General features: G+C 46.7%; 1 long non-coding RNA gene and 1 other non-coding gene across 32 annotated transcripts in view; one reads left to right on the top strand and one right to left on the bottom strand.

Moving 5' to 3' along the window:
- The first annotated feature begins 1,360 nt into the window (after positions 1–1,360).
- The window catches only part of LOC102155895, a 648,303-nt gene continuing 629,220 nt past the window's right edge, over positions 1,361–20,443 (top strand). For 29 of the 31 annotated variants that reach the window (XR_005381490.1, XR_005381486.1, XR_005381489.1 and 26 more), the window contains exons 1-2: positions 1,361–1,712; positions 1,843–1,987. This is a non-coding gene — a long non-coding RNA (uncharacterized LOC102155895). Of the gene's footprint in view, positions 1,713–1,842; positions 1,988–4,262; positions 4,304–13,970; positions 14,152–20,443 lie in introns of all 31 variants that reach the window. The other 2 variants (XR_005381462.1, XR_005381478.1) reach the window with 2 other exon arrangements.
- LOC119866961 lies at positions 6,473–6,579 on the bottom strand. Its single transcript, XR_005381912.1, has one exon. It is a non-coding gene; the product is annotated as a U6 spliceosomal RNA (small nuclear RNA).

Below are 20,443 nucleotides of genomic sequence, written 5' to 3'. Positions count from 1 at the left end.
GTAGTGGAGGGAGAATGTAGTCTACCTGAGGGGTCCTAGAGGGTGAGCCTCTTGTTTCTGAGTGTATTTTGTTCTGTATGTTAGAGGATGCCCAATTCTAAATTTATATAAACCGGAAATACTTGTAGAAGTCCCCAACATTGACCACCAAAACATAAATAAGATAAAAGCAGGGGGCAGAATGGGAATGAAGAGAGAATACAATCTCACAGAATGAATGAGTGCGGTATTCCACTTGGTTCTGGGTGCATGTTGGTCATGTTTTAGAAGGTAGCAATTTCCACCACTGTGGAACGAAATGAGGCCTAAAACCCCCCCCAAAACAAATACCCATATCTTGTATATCTCCCCAAATTAAATTGAATACATTGAAGGGAATCCGGAAGTGAAAACTATATCTAAGACATGTAATTGTAGAAATACGAAAGTCAAAAAGGAAACAAAACAAAACAAAAACGAAGAGGTGTGAAATATTGTTAAGGTGGGAAAAGAGAAAATTTACTGGAATTTTTTAGTTTGATATAAAAACTAGTCATAATGGAAAAAGAAAAAGAAAAGAAAAAAGGACCCTCTAGTTCTATATACTATATTCCCTTGGCATTCCCTCGGTCCTGGAGCTTTCCAGTGCTGCGGGGTCAAGAACTTGCTCTTCCCCGTCCTTCCAGCGGGTCTTCTGGGGGAGGGTCTGCTGTGCTGACTCTCAGGTGTGTCCACCTGGGGAGATGCCCCCCCCACCCCCCGCCCCAGGTGCCGGGCTCAGGTGAGCTGTTGCCCCTGAGGCCTCCTCCCCGGAGGCCCCGCCCCTCCCGGTGACCAGGGGAACCAGGAGGAACAGCCCCACCGCGGCCAGGTCTCCGGCTCTGGAGTCAGCTCCGCCCGGGGAACTAGCACAGCTCCCGGCCCCACCGGCCTAGGGGCTCCCGGGGCGGCACGGGGGTGCTGCTCTGCACAGCCTGGGGGGCCGCGGCCCGGCGCCCAGGGCCCTCCCTGCCTCCCCCCGTCCCCGCGGCGGGAGAGGCCTCCCCGTCCCGCGCCCTCCCTGCCTGGCTCCGGCCCCGTGGCCTCCCCGCCCGGCCTGGGGACCACGGGATCCCCGAGCGGCGTCTCCCCAGGCCCCGCGGGCTGTGCGCTCCGGCCCTTGACCCCGACCCCGGGCGGGCGCCCTCCCCGCATGGCGGCCCCGGGCCCGGAGGCTCCCCGCCCGCCCGCGCTCCCGCCCGAGGTCCCGCCCGCGCTCCCGCCCGCGGCCCCTGCTCAGCGCTTTCCCGCCCGGAAGTCCCGGCGCCGAGCTTCGAGTTCCGCTTCCGGGGCGGGGCTTTCCCGTGCAGGCCCCGCGCTCGCGCTCGCGCTCGCGCTCGCCGCCGCCCAGCGCCTCGGGGCCTCGGGGCCTCGGGGCCTCGGGGCCTCCCCCGCCCGGGCCCTCCGTGCTGTCGGCCTTTCCGTCTCGTTAGCAGCCAGACGTCCTCTCCGCCGCGGCCCGGGCGTTCTCTCTTCAAACCCCAGGTCGACTTGGTAGCGGCTCAGGGCGCCCTGCGAGTCCCCCGGTGAGCCGGTGGGGCCGGGCGGTGCGCTCCCTACTCCTCCGCCTTCCTGCCCCTCACCAGATACCAGCTTTTGAAGAACCTGATGAGGCAAGAATGTGTTAGGGGGAGTGGCTGTGTGCGTGGGCCCTGGAATCGGACTAGAAGCCCGTTTCTTGCCTCCAAACACATGTAAGCATTAATTAAAGACGTGAAAAAGTCAGATACTCCACCTCTGTAATAATACCATTTTTTTCTTCCTGACTTAGCGTTCTAGCTGTTATAATCACTGGCTCATGAACCAAAATGTCTTTTCATTTAGGCATTGGAAACAGACATGGAGGTGAATATTGAACCCATCTAAAACAATTTGGAATGGCAGCTAATTTGCCAAAAAGCGGTTTTGTAACCCGGCAAGAACTGCTATTGCTTCAAAGGCACTAGACTCCTCCTCACAGAGAGGATTGGTAAGTAGCTCTTTTTCTTGTTTGTTTTCACCAATGTGGTCATCGTCACATTTTAAAAAAGCCTGACGCTCTACCAACTGAGCTATCTGGGCTTGCACCATAGTCACATATGAATAATTTCATCAAATGAAGGCAATTTACTTATGAGACCAACTCCAAGGGAGGCCAAAGTTTTCAGGCATTTGGGGCCCAGGGACTCAGGTATAAATGTACAAAGTGCCTGGACTTATACCTATTCCTTCTACAATCCAAGTGCCACTTATAAATTGCAGATTACAATTACAAAAAATTCCTTTTTCCTCAAGAATTAAAGATCTAAATTAAACTGAACACGTGTATACACACACACGTGCACATACTTAACGATGCCTGCCAATTATCCCTAATTTTAAATGAGTATCTTGAGACAGCAGACAGATGAAAGACAAAAATCCCTAATTTTAAATGAGTATCCTGAGACAGCAGACAGATGAAAGACAAAGAACAGTGCCACCGGGGAAGAGGAACTGCTCATCACTGCTGCCACTAACGGCAGGTGGACACGGGGAGAGGAATTCTGACTGCTGCTATTGGCTGTTAGGAGAGGCTGCGGAGAGACACCTGGGGCCTCTCCCACCTTCTAAGTGCCACACTGGTCTAGCCTGGACCCATAATGAGGAAGATGTGAACTTCTAACTAGAGTATAATGAAACCTAATGAAAGCAATTGACCGGGCAGCTCTACGACACTCATGAGCCCTCCGACTGCCACACTTCCAAGTTGATTTACCACATGAGGATGAATGGGGATTGATAAAGCCTCATGGAGGTGAGGCTGCTCTTGGGGGGACAGCCTCTCTCTCCTCACAGAGCCCATGTTGATGGGTCTCGGATCAGGGAGCAGGACTGAACTGTGTGCCTTAGCAAGTGGCAAAGGAGGACTAAAATAAAAACGGATCAAGGCAATGGATCATGAATAGTTTACCTCTCCAATACCAAGAAGTTCCGTTATAGAATATTTTCCCTCTCAATCTGATGCTGGGGATAAGATGCTCGAGAGTTAGCCTCGCTTGGCTGCCTGAAAGGCGGGGAGTCTTGTCTCGACTCTGGGATTGACATCGCAAGGAACAGGCTCCAAGCTGTGCTATGTGCCTCACTTTCTCCATCTACACTTAGTGTAGATGCACTACACTTAGTGCTTTCAGCTTTGGAGAATGCAGTGCTCTTGGTAAAATGAAGTTAACCATGAACTACTTTTACCAGTGGCTGGAGTTCTTAGTGATGCATAGCCTTCAGCAGTTCAGATCTGGTGCCAATCACCCCCATTCAGAGAACCACTCCAAAGTTTCTGCATCCAAGGCTCCATAAGAAATTCAGCAGTCTATGCTCTAGGGAAAGGCTTTTTTTTTTTTTTTTTTTAAACACTTTTGAGAAAAAAACAACAGTGTTCCATTTCTCTGCTCTTCCCCCCGACCAAGGGGGGACTGCTTTGCATTTTATTCCATGCCTCTTTTGGGCACCTGGAAAACAGCTGAAAAATGCAGCGGCAGCTCTGCACAGAGTGGAGCTACAGACAGCTGTACTGAACTCGGGATCTGAGGAGCGTTTTTAGAGCTGGAGATCCTTGGCAGGAGCTGGTGAGATACGCATTGTTGGGAAATTTTTGAGTTTAGTTCTAAGTCTTCCTCTCTTACTTTCTTCCCTTAAGGGAAGGAACGCAATGGGAAAAGCAAATTTGTTTAGTTTCCTGACATTCCTTCATCTGCAGAACATTAGTGGCCTGTTGGTTATGGTCCTGGTTAGCTACTGGGCCAGAAGGGAGGACATTGGGGGTATAGGCCAAAAGATTCCTTGATTTAAAGATACAACAATGCAACCAAACAAAATCCACAGACTGAGCCTCAGGCCTGGTGCTTAGTGGGCAAGACTCTATAAGCAAGGACCCAAACTGCCTGTACCCTGAGGTTACTGAGCTTCTCTCCGTCTGAGCTGTGTATGCGAGCTGACAAGGGAAATTAGCATTCTGTGTCTTGCATCTCTCCTAACCATCACATCTCCTTGTGTTTCTGTCCAATGACCTGGGAGAGCTTAGGCACCCTGATCTCCCCTGATTCTTGAAGCCTCCATGCTGCGGCTGCATTTAGTGAGGGAGAGTATGAGCATCAGTACCACAACCCAAACATCGGGGTTCATGGAAACTCTCTGGCCTCAGGCCAGGGTAATTGAGGCTGTTACCAAACCCACAAAGCCATGTGTGTGAATTGGCCATGCTACACTCCTGTGTTTTTTTTTTATAGGATGGAAACCCATTATGGCAGGAAACACATCCCTATGGCAGGTATAGCTCTCGCGGCATGTTCTCTTTTCCTCCAGTGTGTGTATCCTGTCTGGGGGTAATCTGTCTCTTAGCTTCTCATCTGGGTGACACCTGGGAATTAAATTGGATTTGTTTGGTGCCATGTCCCTATCAGTGGAGATTTGGGTGGCATCTAGATTCTCTGTCACCTTTGCCACACTTTGCAAGGTAAGTGCTGCAGCTGGTGTGGGTACAGATGGCAAAATGTATGTTGATGTCCAAGGAGTGCCTGGCAAGTGGCAAGTGTAAACTTGTCTCTTGAACTCTGGGCACACTGGGGAGCCCGCCAGGATGATGGCCTCTCTGAGTCTGTGGAATCATATCACCAGAGTTTGGTCTTATCTGTGTCTCTTCTTCCTAAAGCTTGGCTGACAGCTTGGTTGTGAATTAAATTTTGATGATGAGAGGCAGGTAAGAGTCACAAGGCCACCGTGCTCGGATGAACATAATTTCCTTTTTAATTAAGAGGGAAGACACTACTAAGAAAGAGTTAGAAGCTATTAGCAGGAACTTCTGTTCATGCTGTGAAAGTAGCTTAAGTTGCTGTGAGAATTCTTGAGACTAAGGGCAAATCTAGGCCATAAGTTTTGCCTGATAAGCACAATGGTAACATGTGGAGGAGTGATATGGTTCAAGGAGTCCCACACTTGCTGTCTGAAGATGTGGGTTTTTGGAATGAGGCTGTCCCTTATCGGCTGGGTAACTAGCAAGTCACAATCTCACCCAGGCTCTGTTTCCTCTTCTGTCATATGGTGATAATAATACTTGCCCCAGCTACTTCATGAGGTTGTTCTGAAAACTGGAAAAGATACAGCAAAGCTTCATCTTACATGAGGTTCAAAAGTCAGCACCTATGGTGGAAGTCAAGGATAGCGCGATTATCCTCATGACTGGGGACATGCCAACGCAATTAGAATTTCCTCCAGTTATGGGACAGGTCATTGAGTGTAAGCTGGAGTAGTTGGTTTGCATTTTGAGGCTGTGTTGTACAGAAACCTGTGTTGTAAATGCCAGAATTTCACTGCAAGTGAGGAGATTCTCCTAAAATGAGAGACGTACGGGCGATCTGGAGAAAGGGCACTGCCTCTTCACCCCTCTCAGACTAATGGAATGGAAAGATGGAGGGAATCACTTGTGCTGTGTACACAGTTTCCTTACTTGTAAAAACCATAATTGCTTTTCTTTATTGCCTCACGTTTGTGATTGAATTCTTGTAAGTTAAATGAACATATGGAACTACACTGCAGTAAAACCTTCAGAAAAAAAAATTCAAAGGGCTCTACGAACGTGAAAGGCAAGTTGTAAGGTAAAGAGCAAGATGAAAAGGGGCTGCCTGCGAGGTGCGCCAAGATGGTGCTATTCCGTTCAGGGGCTGCTGTGGAGGAAGGGCGCTGCTGTCTCCATCTTATGAGCAGGAGCTCAGCAGAAAAGGTGCATTTTTTAAAAAAAGCTGCTTTGTAGACGTATGATAAACTGTATGTATCTGGCATGCAATTTGATGATTGTTGACAAACATATGTTCATGAAACCGTCACCACAGTCAAGACAACAAACATTTCTATCAGTTCCAAAAGTTCTCTTGGCCCTTCCATCATCCCTCCCTCCTTCCACCCTCATTCCCAGGCAACCCCTGCTCTGCTTTGTGTCACTGCAGATTCATTTGGGTCTTCTAGGATTTATGTAAATGGAACAATATGGCACCTATTCTTCTTTGAGGGGGTTTGTTATCTTTTACATAGCATAAGTGGTTTGGGATTTGTCCATATTTTGTGTGTGTCAGTATTCTCCATTTTATTGCTGAGTAGTATTTCATTGGATATATAGGCCATGATTTCTCAGTTTACCTGTTGATGGACTGTTTCCAGTTTTGGTCATTGCACATAAAGCAGCTCTGAACATTCATGTATGAGTCCTCAGGTGCATGCACATTCTCACTTATCTTGGGTCAGTACCTAGGTGTGGAAGACCTGTGTGGTATGGTAGGTTTACATTTAGCCCTTGAAGAAAACATAGTATTATTTTATATTTCCATGGGTAGTTTGAGTCCCAGTTACTTTTAATCCTCACCAATACTTGGTATGGTCAATCTTTTTAATGTAAGCCATTCTAGTGGGTATGTGGTGACCTCTCATTGTTTTTTTTTTTTTTTTTTTAAATATCAAATGCTTCACGAATTTGCGTGTCATCCTTGCGCAGGGGCCATGCTAATCTTCTCTGTATCATTCCAATTTTAGTATATGTGCTGCCAAAGCGAGCACTCATTGTGGTTTTAACTCACAGTTCCATGATGATTAATGATTCTGAGCATCTTCTGTATTTGATTTTGGTTTTTCATATTTCTCTCTTTTGAAGTATCTATTTTATTTTTGCCCATGAAGGAAAATAGATTGTCTTCTTTTTATTGAGCTCTGAGGATCCTGAGCTCTAAGAATCCTGTATACATTCTGGGTACAAATGCTTTGAAAATTTTCTCCTGGCTTGTGGCTTGCTTGTACCTTTCCTTTTCCTTTTCCTTTTCCTTTTCCTTTTCCTTTTCCTTTTCCTTTTCCTTTTCCTTTTCCTTTTCTTTCCCTTATTTGAGGGAGAGAGAAAGAGAGAGCATGTGTGAGAGAGCACAAGTGGTGGAGAGAGAGGAGCAGGCTGCCAATGGAGCAGGGAGCCTGATGCAGGACTCGATCCCATGACCCTGGGATCATGACTTGAGCCAAAGGCAGCCACTGAACCAATTGAGCCACGCAGGTACCCCACTTGTATGTTTTCTTAATGGTGCTTTTCAAAGAATAAAAGTTTTTAATTGTGATGAAGTAGAATTGATCCCAAAACACTTTTTTTAAATGGCCCATTCTTTTAGTTGTCCATCTAGGAAAACTTTGTCTACCCTAAGGTCACAAAGTTATTCTCCTTTATCATCTCTTAGAAGTTTTATAATTTTTGGTTTTACGTGGAACTCCATGAGCCATCCCAAGATACTATATGTGTGTAGTGAGAGCTAAGGGTCAGTCTTCTTTTTTTTCTCCCGCAGGTGTCTGGTTGATGCAGTACCATTTGTTGGAAGGGCTATCCTTCCCTCACTGAATTGCCTTGGCACCTCTGTTGAAAATCAGTTGACCATATATATGTGGGCTTTTTTTGGGTCTCTATTCTGCACAGGGTTTGTAATAGTACCCTGAAGGGACAACGGGCTATATGGGACTCATCCTTTCATACTGGAACCAGACATCTAATTTGGCCTTTTGAAAGAAAGTTTATATTTACCATTAAGAAATTAATGTATTGATTCCTGAATAAAATCAGGAAAGGAGCAAACACGTAGGAAGTGGGGGGAAAAATCCACTCATTATTTCACTCTCTGAAGAAAGCCACTCTTAACTTGAAAAGTGCATGTTCTTCCAAATTTTTTTTCCCTTCTGTGAATATTAAGGGACAGAATCAGAGGCAGAATGGCTCGAAGGTTCAAAGTACAATCTGGAGTTAGATTACTTAAATTCCAATTCCAGCTCTTCCACTCACGAGCTTTGTTATCTTGGGCAAGTAACTTAATATTAGTTGGCTTTGTTTCCCATGTCTATAGAATAAAATCTACAACATATGCTGGTTTGGTGGGTTGAGATAACCTATGTGAGGCACTTTGTGTAGTCTCTACAACACAATACATGCCACATAATTCTTGGTTCTCCCCATCGTTACCTTCATTGCCACCATTATATGCAAACACTGCTGTTTTGTTAGGGCCAGGTGAGTAGATTGGAGTAGGGTCCATGAAGAACTAGCCAAATCTCACTGTGGGTGTGCTTTCATTTCATTTCATTTTTTTTTTTTTTGTGCTTTCATTTTAGTATGATTGTTAGTGTCTCACTGTATGCATCTTTGCATTATACTTAACAGATGAAGCCCACCCTGAAGAGGGCTAGCATGTGTTCACATACCAGCACTGTATTCCATGTTCAGTAAAGGCCTTGGCCCCCCTGGCAGCAGCTGGATGCCAGTTAGCAGGATGTCCTCCACCCACTAACTGTGCAGTATTGGGAGAGTGGATGCTGTTGGCTCTGAAAGACTGGGTGGTCTCTGTAGAGCTGGCTTCTGATAAGTTCACACAACTTATTCCCTGCCATGGATATATCAGCCTTTCAAAAGTGAGCTACTTTAGTTCTTCCAGCCTAGGATATGTTTAAGTCTTGTTACAAATACAGTATGCAGTGCAAATTTGGGATTTGTTCTAAATGTGAGATGAAAAATAGTCATATATTAATGGAGTTAGTTTTAATTTAAAAATTACCCAAGTATTACAAACATTAAAAAATAAATTTACCTTAGGTTATTTATGCCTGAATTTGCTTTTCACTTTATTTTTTTTTTTTTTCAAAGCCCAGTGAGCCCATTGCTAGATTTTACATGCAGAAATTTATAGTATGAGGAAGGACAGCAAAAGCATGATACAGCTGTGGAGTCAACTCCATGGAACAGGTGGGCCCCAGATGTCAAGACTCCCCCAAACAGGAAAAGATACAAGGTGACATTTCAAACTCTCCTGTTGGCCTCAGTTTTTTTTGGGGAAAAGATTTTGTCTTTTAGAGTATAAATCGGCTGTAGAACCTATGTAGATTAGGAAAGATGGAAGTGAATAAATCTTTTTTTGAGATTTCATGGGTGTACTGGATGCCTTCCATTGACACCACTGGACCAATTCCTGCCCCCCCTCCTCATGCCACCCTGCTCTGTGGAAGCTGGCCTGCGTGGACTTCATCAGGGAGCATTGGGTTTGGCCATTGGGAGGCATCAGCAGGAGAGCAGAGGGTGGGGTTTTCATTCTCCTATCTCCCTTTGAGCCCCACCCCTCCACTGAAGGATTTTTGGTTCTCTGGAGCTGCCCTCTCAACTATGGCTCTCTCAAGGTTCTGGTAGCAGCTCCCCTCCTTGACCCTTCAGGTTTAGTGGAGATGGCATTCTTTCTGCGGTTGCTAGTTCTGAAATGCTTAACCATTCCCTGCTGGTTCCCTTAATCCTGCACCTACCCCTCCAAGTGGTTTCTTCATTAAGCTCTCCTCAACTGGAATGCACCATCTGTTTCCTGTCAGGACCCTGACTGATACAGTGGCCAAAATAAGCTCCTCTAAGTGAGGAGAGGCAGAAAATAATAATAAGCACGATACTGCTATCCAATTATGGAAGCTTTCTATGCACTAAACGCTGTGCCAAGTGTTTTGCAGGTATTCAATAAATATTTACTCAGTGCTTACTATAGGCTGAACACTTGGGTAACACAGATTCTGCTCTCAAGGAGATAGCACGACTGGATTCTCATAACAGCTTTGTTATTGCTGTCACTACTTCAAACACGGGTAAGCTGAGTCTCAGAGGACTTAAGTTACTTTTCTAAGGTTACCAGCAAGCAAGTGCAGAGCTGGGATTTGAACCTTTGCCATCTGATTCCAAAGCCCATGCTCTACTTACTCCATGGCAGCAATGGTTGCTCAAGTGCCCTCTCAAGTGAGCAGTTGGATGAATTCCCAGGAATGGAGCCGGTTAGTTCTGCTTGGGGACAAGAAAAGTATGGGAGAAGCCTGGAGCCTTCATGAGATGAGGCCATGGGCTGTACTTGCTTCAGGACATCTGCATCATGGATGGGCCGGTGGAGGGTTGTGTGTGATGGGTCCTGATAGATGATGACACCTGGGGGTGAGGCCTTCAGACTCTCACTTTGGCTCTTCCCAGTTTTCCAAGAGCCATCTGCTGACAGCAGGTAGATGTAGCTCTTTTGTTCAGGTCCAGGCACTTCCCTCTGCACCCCCCCAGGCATTTGCTCGCCATGAGGGGACAGGGTCACACGTGTAGGAACTGTCACTAGGAGTTCTGTTCCTTTGCAGTTTCCTGAAGGACATGTTAAGTCCCAAGAGGAAAATGAATTGCTGGCATGTTTTTGGAGTCAAGACTCAATATTTGGATCCCCCTCCATTTTTCTGAGGATTGCTCATCGAATTCTGAAGAGAATGACCTTGGAGTGAACCAGTTTCCTGCGGGCCAGTCCTGACCAGAGGCAGGAATGGCCTGAACGCCCACAGTGGATCCTCTGAGCACCTCTCCGAGCAGCCACATGGGGAGCAGGGCCCCTGCGTCCCAGACCATCTGGCTGAGGCCCAGATGGCTGCCTGGTTCTCGGTTTTGAGGCTTGGTGGGGCAGGACACAGGGTGGGGTGGGGGGTGACAGGAAGGCTTGTTTCATTCTTTTTCTCTCTCTCTCTTTTAGATTTTATTTATTTATTCATGAGAGACACACAGAGAGAGGCAGAGACACAGGCAGAGGGAGAAGCAGGCTCCATGCAGGGAGCCCAAGGTGGGACTCAATCCCGGGATCACGCCCTGAGCCAAAGGCAGATGCTCAACTGCTGAGCCACCCAGGTGTCCCATTTCATTTTCTTTCATTGGCAGAGGAACCAGGTTTCATATTTCTTGACTGAGTAGTAAAATCCAATGGGCTCCTGACGAGCCCAGGGTCTCTCCTTCCCTTTCTTCCTCCACTTTGCCTTCTCTCTCTCACCCTTCCTTTCTTCCCTGTATCCTTTCTTTCTTGAATGAGCTACTTCAGCTCCAGTCATCAGATTAAGCACTGCTATTCAAAGTGTATGTGACTCCTTCATTTACCTCTTTCTGTGGTACCCACGTGGGTGTCCCAACGCTTCAGGCAGATAAACATATGGCTCTTGACATAGAAGAAGCTCAACCCTAAAAAGATTCAAATGAGGAAATGATGGAACGGAATGGAAATGTGGGCATCAAACTAGAACTTTGTCTTTTGAGGAACCCAAAGAGACATGTTGGTTTTATTCATGCCCATTTCCCATCTCTGATAAGCAAGTGGGGTATAGTCAGGCCAAGCTGTATCAGCGCCTGAAGAATAGTCATAGCAGAAAAACTCATTTTTTATGGAACTAAAGTACAGGCTGATTTTGAAACCTCTTTGCCTCTTGGTTTTAGAAGAGGAGGGGAACAGGGAGCTCAGGCTAGGAGTCAGGTGGTCTGACTCATTGCAGGGGCTTTTCTCCTGTTTGACAGAGCTCTGCTTACCTTTCAGTGAGCCAAGGAGCTTTCTTTAAGCCCCACTCCATCCTTATATATGACCCATAGCACAGGATTTTCATGACCCGGAGAATAATAGTCGATGATAGAAGTGAGAGGCAATTGCCAGGAATTTTTATTTTTTAGGGAAATCTCTAGAGAAGCTCTTATGCATCCCCACCCTATTCCAGTATCTATTCTATTCTGATTGGCCCAACATCCATACAACCCAGTCCAAGAAAATAGGCGAGTCTGTTCCCCAAAGGCCTTATAACTTGAAGTGAGGGAAGGTCTATAGCTGGATGTACATCTCCCACGCTGCCATCTGGTACGGGCTGGGTGGTGTCCTATGAATAAAGCACCTGCAGAGTGTCAGGAGTGCCAGGACACTAATCCTGACATCACCTGGCACACATGTAGAGCTGCACTCCCCGGAGTTGTGAGCTCATTCTGCAGGGCGGAAAGAAGGGAGATTATCTGTGTGTTTTCTGTCTAAAGATGGCTGCTCCAAGCTTGACCTTGTAGAGGCTTGTTGGCGTAGGGGGAGGTGATGTCACTCAGTGTTTCCTGCAGCTGCTAAAGCGTGAGGAGTTGCTCCCACCCCAAGGCCCCAGAGAGGAGCTATACTTGAGAGCCAGTGTGTGTGGGCTTCAGGACCAAAATGTCACTGTGGTTGGGAAAGTAGGGAAAAGAAACCATATTCCACATAGCAAGTGGGTTGATAGAGAACCCATGTGACCTTAAAGCAGATCCATGTTTCTTCCCCAGCCCTCTGGGGTGTGACCCATCCCAGGCTAAGCTTGAGTCTCTTTTGTGTCCAAGCAGTCTAAATAGACCTACTGAGTTGTTCTTAGAAAAGGTCAAAAGCTCCTAAGTACTAGGACCGGGTTAGGATTAAAGTGTTTCGTTTTTAAAATTACTTTCTTATAAGCAGTGACTAAATAAAAAATCCAATGTTCTAGGGTATCATTTTCCCCAGTTGGCTATCCACGCAATCTCAGTCGGCAGAACAGTTGATGTGTGTTAAACAGACCCAAAACAGAAATATACCCAAGTACACTTAACAGATGCTGCAAAGTATTTCCCTTTGGACATTTGAACTGTACTTAGCATATTAGAGGATTAAAATGTCCTGCTTAAGTTTTAAAAATCAGGTGTCTGTCAAACATACTTGACCATGCCACTTTCTAGCACATCTGTTTTATCCTACAGAATACAGCATGTTCTATTCTAGGTGAGAAGATAAAGCCAGCATGGCTTCTCCTTTTATTTATTTAAAAATTTTTTTTTGGCTTCTCCTTTTAAAGATCTTTTTCACCTTAATTTGTGAATCATTAAACAGACCTTAGTTGAATACATTTATTCATTCACTCACTTATCCACACACCATATTAAAAAAAAATCTATGAAATGCCTCTCATCATGGCAAGCCTTGAGGGATCCATGATGGTAAACGGGGCATGGTTCTTCTCCTGGAGGACCTAACAATCCAGTGACTAGACCGAGGCCACCAGTGGAGATAAAGCAGCTGAAGATGGAGAACCTGAAGCCCAGGAGACCGATCTCGCCTGGGCCATCAATCTGGGGAGGTGTGAGCCAAGAGATGCAAGTGGTGGGACAACAGAGTGGGAAGAAGACTGGGTCAAAGATGGAACTCCAGAAACAAACACACTCATGGTTGGAGAAAGGGAGAAGAGTCCGAAGGCAGAAGGAAGCATCCTTACCATTAGAGCCAGTCTGGGCTCTGAGCAACATGGTGAGGCGCTGAATTGCCTCCCTGGGCAGGGAGAGAGAGGACTGGTGTTGTATTTGTGTGTGTGTTGGGGGTGGGGTGGGGAAGGGGGTGACTGGGTGAGGGGAAAGTGGCAGTGAATGAGTTGTTGGGAGGAAACTTTGGTTCACAAAGTATAAACAAATGTGTAAATTGTTTGGGAATATGACTCTAGAAGCAAATGGTCTGGTATTTAAGAGCGTGAACCATAAAATCAGACAGATCTGGTTTGAATCCTGATTCTGCTGCACGACAAATTTTTCTTTGAACCCTACCCTACTCTACCCTCCTTCATTCCTTAATTAGTAAGTTTATTTATTTTTAAAAAAGATTTATTTATGATTTTTTAAATGTTTTTCTGTTTTAAAATATTTATTCACGAGAGAGAGAGAGAGAGAAAGGGAGAGGGAAAGAGAATCTGAAGTAGACTCAGCACTGAGTGCAGAGCCCAGCGTGGGGCTCGATCAGTGACCTTGAGATCATGACCTGAGCCAACACCAAGAGTCGGATGCTAAACTGACTGAGCCACCCAGGCACTCCTTTATTTATTTATTTTAGTGAGAGAGAGAGAGACTATGCAAGCTGAGAGGGGCAGAGGGAAAGAGAATCCTCAAGCAGGCCACCCAGATGCCCCCCCTTAATAAGGAAGTTTAAAGAGAAACTTCACTGGGGCACCTGGGTGGCTCACTCTGTTGTGTCTGATTCTTGATTTTGGCTCAGGTCATGATCTCAGGGTTGTGACATTGAGCCCTCGGTGGGGAGCTGCTTGGGTTTCTCCCTCTCCTTCTCCCTCTACACTTTGCCTACTCATGTTCTCTCTTTAAGGAAAAGAAAAAGAAAAGAAAACTTCACGGAATCAGGGGATGTAATGTAAATTATGGTGACCTGCATATAAAACCTGGCACCAAAGTTGGCCTTTGGGGAGCAAGTCTATATAAAGACGTGTTAAAATCTGCACCAGAACTCCATGTTGCAGCTGATAACTCTGGCAGGAGTGGCTCTGAAGGTGGGTGAGGATTCCCCTCAGATTTCAGGAGATCCTTGGAATTACTGCTGAATGGACTTTGTAAATCTTAAGTTGGTGTCCGTGGATTTCAATAAAGTAAGAACATTTCTCTCCTACCCTCACTTCCGTGTTTGTTGAGTGCTGTGCTTGGCAATGTCCCAGGTGTGTTCCTTACATTATCGTGTTGGTCTTCAGAGCAACCCTCTGTGGTTGTACTGCCCAGGTGAGGGAAGTGAAGGTCAGAGAGGTTCAGGACTTTTCCATGGCGTCTGGGTAATAAACTGTGAATCTGAATTTGATCCCAGGTCTGACACCAAATCTGTTCTGCTTGTTATTGCCAGCTGTCCTTCTATTTAATTTTTCTATAGTTTGGCATAAACTCGTGCTTTGAATGGATGAAAGAGCAATCAGAAAGAATGAGCTATTAATGCCCACATTAGAAACACTTGCAGGTTCCACTTTTTCTCTCAGAACCCAGCCACCCAGTGTAGAAGTCCAGGCTATTTTGCCAGAGAGAGAAAGAGAAGAGGCACCCCAGCTAACAGCCAGCACCAGGGGCCCAGACACATGAGTGAGACCATTGTAGGTCCTCCAGCTCCAACTGAGCTGCATCACCCAAAGTCTCGTGGGGCCGAGATGAGTTAAACCTACTGAGCCTTGCCCAAACTCCCTGCCTAGGTGCAAAGGCATGGAATCAAGTGGTTATTATTGTAAGCATTTTTAGGGTAGTTTGTGACACAGAAATAGAAAACAGCTACACACTGGCTTTGGTTCTGTGAGACTGAAGAGCTACTCTCCTAACCTTCTTTCTAATCCCTTACCCTGTCCCTGGACATGACCCTAACACCCCCTGTCCTGTGCCCCATCCAACTGAAGTCATTTCTTAAGCGCCTGGTTGGACTGACTCAGCAGATGTGCAAAACAAACAAACAAACAAACAAACAAACAAAACCAATGTGACCTGGGCACTAATATCTGGAAGTTTTGTTTGGCATCTGGAGTCAGATGCAGAGAAAGCCCAGGCCTGAGGGGAGGGAGGGTGGCATGCCAGAGCCACTTCTTCCCCCTGAAGCACTGTGTGCGCTCGGAAGGGTCCGGTCACCACGCCGAGCTCTGGGCCCCTCATTTGGATTAGAGCTGCTCATTTGTAAGTGCAAGGCACGGGCTCTGGAAGACCCAGCCCATCTTGCCGTGAAGACTTGCAGTTCTGAAAAACTCCAACCAAATGTTAGGACAGGTTCTCCCAGGTTAGTCGGGCACCATGGGCCTGGGCAGCTCTCCGGTGGCCTCATCTCGGAGAAATGAAACCATGTGCTGCATGACAAGGGGCAGCTTTCAGGCAGGATATTTGGGAAATGTTCATTTGGAAAAAATTGGAAGTGCCTCAGAAACATAGCTGAGAAATGGTGGCCTCCAGGCCAAAGGACAGCCATACAGACAGAGCCACAATGTGCTGGTCTTTCTCTGCCAGTCACCCTGCTACCTAGGAGGCCCCTTGTTTTTTCCTTGAAGTTCCTGGACACAGGACCCACTGCTTTATTTCAAAACATCACCCTTTCCCAGCTCTTCTGGTCCTTGGGCTGTTCATCCAATGGTGGTGGGTCATTGCTGCTTCCCATGTCACCCCACTTGGCTTCCCACTCAAGGCCCACACCGGTGCTGCTGCCTCCCCCAGGCTTGTCCTTGGCACAACTGGGAATGGGAACAGGAGACCCCCCAAGGCCTTCTCTGTACAATCCCTCCTTTGATTTTGTCCAAGCCATGTCACACACTCCGTCACCCCCCCTGTGGGAGCTGGGGGGAGCACAAAAGCTCCTTGAGAGGGTTGCAAGCTGGATGATGCTGACATCATCAGAATTCACCTTGTTTTAAAAAGAAGCCTCTGCAGCTGTTCTGAGATGTTATCACACCTAATATGATCCTCACACAGCTGTGGGCATTTCCCTTTCTGTCTGGTTGCAAGGGGAGTCCATGTTCTCTTCTCTGTGCCCGGGGAAGGATGGTGTAAAGCTGCCCTTCAGTCATCTTCCCGCATCCTCTCCGGCAGCCAGGGGTGGGAGGGGGGTGGTCAGATAGTAGATTGTGCTTTAGCCCATCTTTTTCTGCCCATGCTCTTCTGGGTCTGGGATTAAAAGTAGCATCACTCCTGTAGCCCTGGCCCTGGGTGCCTCCTAGGAGAGGATCCAGGGTGATCCACACCATTGTGGAACTTTTCCCTGAGTGTGTGTGTGAGCTTAGCAGGGAAAGAGAGAGAGAGAGAGCCCCACAGATCTTGGCATGTGGGGCAGAAAGTTCTAGCTTCCCAGGGGCATCAGTGCCTTTTCTAAACCCTCTGCATCTGTCTGCAAGGTGGGCCGCTGAGCGCAACTCGCCACAAGTCTAGGTGATGCCTATTGTGTTCATCTGCTCCGTGTGCCCTTCCTACTTTGGCGAATGAGTCTCTGGGGGGAGTGACGTAATTAGAGGGGTGCTAACTAGACCCCTGTGCCAGTTATCAGTTTATTACCCCTGAGTTCCAAATCCATTCTTCATGGTTCTGCCCATGATGTTGGAGCCTGTCTACCTTTCCAGCTGGTCAGAGAACTCTAGAGGGGACACAGAGGCCTTCCCCCCTGGTTCTGGTATGCTATTTTGGGCCTACTCCTAGGAAATGCAGTGGCCAGTAAAGCCTGGACACCCCTTGGTGCTCACCTTCCAACCTGTGGTTGGCGCCTTGGCAGGAGGGAGGTGTTCGTCTTGGAGTTTGCTGTCTGTTGACCAGTCCTGACTGGCAGCTTCTCGGCCCTCGCCATCCGTGGGCTGCAGTCTGTATCCCAGCCTGGGGAAAGCATCTTCTCTTCCAAGATTGTTCCTTGTATCTTGCAATATGACGATTTATGAGAAACGTATGTTGGGTTATTCAGGCGACTGAAATATGTTACTCATTTATATTTTGTCATCACCCCTGGTTCCTGGCTCATAGCTCTCCACACTCTTGGAATTTCTCAAGTGATAAGAGCAGTGAAGCATCTTTTGTCAGAGTATTTGGTCTTTTCTTGTCCTCAGGTCCTGAAAACGCTTCATTTGCAACCATAGAGGTGAAGTGGGAGTCTTATTACTCATCACAAGCCTCTTTCCACCACAGCTGGGTTTATGGTAAAATAAGGAGACTTTTGAAGGGGGCTGATTGCCAGGGCAACCAACATTGACTATAAGTTGGAACTTTCAGCCCCATCCCTGGTTCCTGGGGTGGAGAGAGAAGCTGAATTGATAGCTGATGGCTGATGAGGTAATCAAGTGTGCCTATGTAATGAAGCCTCCGCAAAACCCCAAAAGTGTGGGGTTCACAGTGCCTCAGGTCTGGTGACATGGAGAGGGGAGAGTGGGGTGCCTGCAGAGGGCATGGCAGCTCCATCCACTGCCCTCATACCTCGCCCACTGCATCTCTTCTCTCTGGCTATTCCTGAGTTCCTTCCTTTATGATGGACTCGTGATGTGGTAAGTAAAATGTTTCTCCGAGCTGTAGGAGTCACTCTAACAAATGATTTGAACCCAAAAAGGGGGTTGTGAGAACTTCTGATTTGTAACCAGGGGGTTGGAAGTACAAGTCACAACCTGGGCTTCTGACTGGCCTCTGAAGTGGGGGAGTGACAGTCCTGTAGGACTGAGCCCCGGACCTGTGGATTTGCATGCTGTCTCCAAATAGGTAGTGTCAGAATTGATTTGAATCAGGGGACTCATTAAGAATCAATTGCTTTGTGGTGGAGAAACACCTCCCAGCCCACGTTGGAATTGGGTCTTAAATTCTGTAGGGTCTCTTGTGTAGAACTAGCATGTTCTTTAGCGTTCTCTTTTATTCTCTCTTAGTAGCCGATCTCCTATAAATAGCTAATTCTTTATATTAAAGCTCCTTTTTCTCATAGCCCTGTTGTCTGGTTTCTGTCCCCTGATGGGACCCTGATGACTGTACCCTCTTACCAAACTCCCTTATTTAATCCTAACGATGTCTTTATGAGGTAGGTATTTTCATTCACCCCATTTTACTGGTCAATAAGTAGTAGTAGTTTCCAACACGAGTTCCTGACTCCAGACCGAATGAATTGGTTCAAACTAAGTTCTTTTCCTATTTCCTGAGAAAACTCTCCAGAAGTGCTGAGCCTGTCTCTTTCTTATCTCAGTCTCTTTGTAAAGTTGCCATGATATTTGTTCTTAGGTAACACCTAGGACCCTTGAGAAGCCTTCGAGAAGAATTGCAACTCTGTTGATGAGCCTGAGTGAAAATAAAACCTTCTAGGCTGAGGTACCAGGCCTTGCCTGGCTTATGTCTTCCTTTGCTCTTCCCACTTGTAATGTGTCTAAGCCTTCTGGGCCTCTCCTGGCAACCACTATATCTAGCTAAAACTGGACTTTTGAGTAAGAGCCTCATGCTATGATTTTGGAATCCTTGTGTCTTCTGCCCTCTTTTCATCTGGCCTCAAGTGAGATTATAAGAGCTGCTGGTTTGTCTTCTCCATCAGATGGGAGATCCCTGGCTCACCTGCTCCAGAGCAGGGCTTGCTGGATGGGGCTGCATAGACCCCATCTGGAGGAGAGTAGTCTTCTGGGATGGTGCCTCGGGGGAGGCCGTGTTCCCTGCTTGCTTGGGAACCTAACTAACTAACAGAATACCTGGAAAAAGCAAAGGCTATTAGTTAAATCCAATCTTTTGATGAAAGAGATTATTCCCCCTCAGCCCCCAAAATAAATTGAGTTTCTTTTGGGAGAAATAAGAGTGAGAGGTTTATTTTCTCCGTAGGGAGACATTTGGAAGTGTCTGTGTTTTTCTGGAGATGAAGGGGGATCCTTGAAATATTGCAGGGCTAAAGTCATTAAAATATTTTTTACCCTGTAATCTGAAATTTGAAAATGGAGTTTGTCTTTTGATCGTATCCAGAGGGCCAGGCTTTTCCCTGCAGTTGTGGGATCTCTGGCAGCCTGCTCCTGGGTGAGAATTTTGCCAGTGCACAAGCATGAGGCTGGTGTGTTAGGATCCCCTTCGACAGTGCTGCAGCCACGATTGGCTTTCAGGGCACTGACACGGAACCGATAAGAGGCCTAGCCTCAAATTCCTGCCTTGTCACCTACTGATTGTGTGATTCCAGGAGAATGATTTCCTGTCTTTGGGTGGTGGTTTCCTCACATATATAATAGCTAATGATGATAATGTCTGCCTTTGAAAGTTGTTGGCAATAAGTGAGAAGAAGACAGAGATCATGGGTGGCACGTGGTGACACATGGGTGTTCAACAACCAGCATTAGTTCCCTCATTGAGAACTAATGGGGTTTCTCATTGAGTTTGAGGTTTGTCTTTCTTTTTCTTTTTTTAAAGATTTTTATTTATTAGAGAGAGAGAGAGTGCACACCAACACGCATGAGCATATATGACCAGGGAGGAGGAGCAGAAGCAGGATCGCCTGAGCAGGGAGTCTAATGCAGAGCTTGATCCCAGGATCCTGAGATCATGACCTGAACCAAAGGCTCACTTAACCTGCTGAGCCACCCAGACATTCTTTTTTTAAATAAGAGACACACCTAAGACAAAATTAAATCTTTTTTTTTTTAATTTTTATTTATTTATGATAGTCACAGAGAGAGAGGCAGAGACATAGGCAGAGACATAGGCTTCATGCACCGGGAGCCCGACGTGGGATTCGATCCCGGGTCTCCAGGATCGCGCCCTGGGCCAAAGGCAGGCACTAAACCGCTGCGCCACCCAGGGATCCCGACAAAATTAAATCTAGAACTAATGATGTACTATTTGTTGCCTAATTGAATTTAAATTAAAAGAAAAAAGAGAGGGATCCCTGGGTGGCGCAGCGGTTTGGCGCCTGCCTTTGGCCCAGGGCGCGATCCTGGAGACCCGGGATCTGGTCCCACGTCGGGCTCCCGGTGCATGAAGCCTGCTTCTCCCACTGCCTGTGTCTCTGCCTCTCTCTCTCTCTGTGACTATCAAAAATAAATAAAAAAATTAAAAAAAAAAAAAGAAAAAAGAGAAAGAAATGTTGGATGTAGCCATCAAGCACTAAGCAAAGAGCACAAAGCTTTTTTTTTTTTTTAATATATTTTTAAGATTTATTTATTTAAACAGGCTCAGTGCTGAGTGCAAGCCCAACATGGGGTTTGATCTCACCACCCTGAGATCATGACCTGAGCCAAAATCAAGAGTTGGAATAGCGCAAAGTTTAATCACACAGCTTCCTGTCCCTATTTTGGCCCTACTACTCAGAGTGCCTCAATACAGAGTAACTATTATTTCTCCAAAAACCTCCCTTTG

The sequence above is a fragment of the Canis lupus genome, chromosome 30, assembly GCF_011100685.1.
Source record: "Canis lupus familiaris isolate Mischka breed German Shepherd chromosome 30, alternate assembly UU_Cfam_GSD_1.0, whole genome shotgun sequence".
Classification (NCBI taxonomy): Eukaryota; Metazoa; Chordata; class Mammalia; order Carnivora; family Canidae; genus Canis; species Canis lupus.
This window is presented reverse-complemented; position numbering and strand designations above follow the sequence as displayed.